Source organism: Lipotes vexillifer, unplaced genomic scaffold (assembly GCF_000442215.2).
Source record: "Lipotes vexillifer unplaced genomic scaffold, Lipotes_vexillifer_v1.1 scaffold71, whole genome shotgun sequence".
In the NCBI taxonomy this organism is placed as follows: domain Eukaryota; kingdom Metazoa; phylum Chordata; class Mammalia; order Artiodactyla; family Lipotidae; genus Lipotes; species Lipotes vexillifer.
Window position 1 is genome coordinate 4,611,408 of NW_006793703.1, and position 1,763 is coordinate 4,613,170.

The following is a 1,763-nucleotide window of genomic DNA, read 5'->3' on the forward strand; positions in this document are numbered from 1 at the left end:
AATGATGGCAAAGATGCAGGGAAATTGGTACTCACATATAACATCAGTAGGAATGTACTAGAAATTATTTCTGAAGGGCAGTGTGGCGATACGTTTAAAGATATTAATTGTGCAACCCTTGATCTAAGAATTCCACTTCAAAAATTTAATCTAAGGCCACAGAGATAAATGAAATGCAGCAAAAAATCATAAGTCAGATTATTAATTTCTGCCACATCCAACCTTCCTTTATCCTTTTATCCTTTTACTAATAGAATCTCCACTCCCCTAAGTTTTAGGATACATGACTACTCCACTGAAGAGGACATTTCCCAGCTGACCTTGAAGTTTCCTGTGGCCCTGTAACAACATAATGGAAGTAAATGGTCGGTTTCTGTGTTACCTGATGAAAATTGCCAGTTCCTCTTTTTTTCCCAAGTGAAAGCGTGATGCTTGTGGGTCAGATCTAGCCATGTAGACAAGGACAACATTTTAAGGGATGGCAGAATAACAAGCTAGAAGGAATCTGCTGTCTTGAATGAGCACAGAGCAGTGGTACATGTTATACGAAAGAGAAACAAACTTGCTATTGTTTGAGCCACAGAAATTTTCACACCAGCTTAGCCCATAACTTAGCTAATATGAGTTTAAATGTCTGTCAGTATAGTTTTTTCCCATAAATTCTGTTATAATGGAATCATAGGCAGTCATTAAAAGTGGCTTTATAAATCTATAGATGTCTACATGTATTGTTGGGTTTCTTAGTCTGCTTGAGTTGCTATAACAGAATACCATAGACTGGATGACTTATACAACAGAAATTTATTTCTCACAGTTCAGGAGGCTGGAAAGTCCAAGATCAAGGTTCTGGCCAATTAAGTTTCCAGTGAGAGCTCTCTTCCTGGCTTGCAGATGGCCACCTTTCTAGGTCTTCACATGGCCTTTCCTTGTTGTACATGCTCCAGGAAAGAGAGAAGGAGAAAGCAGGGTGGCATGCACTGCACTCTGGTCTCTCTTGTTATAAGCCCGCCAATTATATCAGATTAGGGCTCTACCCTTATAATCTTATTTAACCTTAATTTACTCCTAAAGACCGTATCTCCAAATACAGTCACATCCGGGTATAAGGCTTCAATGTGTGAATTTGAAGGGAGACACAAATCAGTCCATAGCATTGCGTTTAAAAAGATTACTAAAATCATGTATATTGTGATTTCGATTATGTAAAATTACGTATGTGTGGGTGTGTACGTATAGAGTATGTTTACCGAGATAGAGCCTGAAAAGATGATCCCCAGTAGCAATGAAATCTGTAGGTGGCAATGACAGGCATCTTTGGGCTGCATTAAGAACAAATTGTAGAACAGAAAAGCAGGCATAACTAAAAGTAGTGGTTAATTATATCACCACCATAAAAGCAAACAAAAGCTCTGTAACAAATTAAGATTTGTTTCAAATAAATTGAGTTAAATGTTTTTGTAAAATAACCCAAAAGAATGACACTTTTCAGAAGTAGAAATCTGTACAATGAATTATACTATCAAGTGAAATATTTCTTGAAAAGTAGAAATTTCCTGTGCTACTGCTGTGCTTTATGTTGAGTTGTGCCAGGATAAATGTTTTAGAAATTTTTTCTTAAGAATAAACCAGGGCTTCCCTGGTGGCGCAGTGGTTGAGAGTCCGCAGGGGACACGGGTTCGTGCCCCGGTCCGGGAGGATCCCACATGCCGCGGAGCGGCTGGGCCCGTGAGCCATGGCCGCTGAGCCTGCGCGTCCAGAGCCTG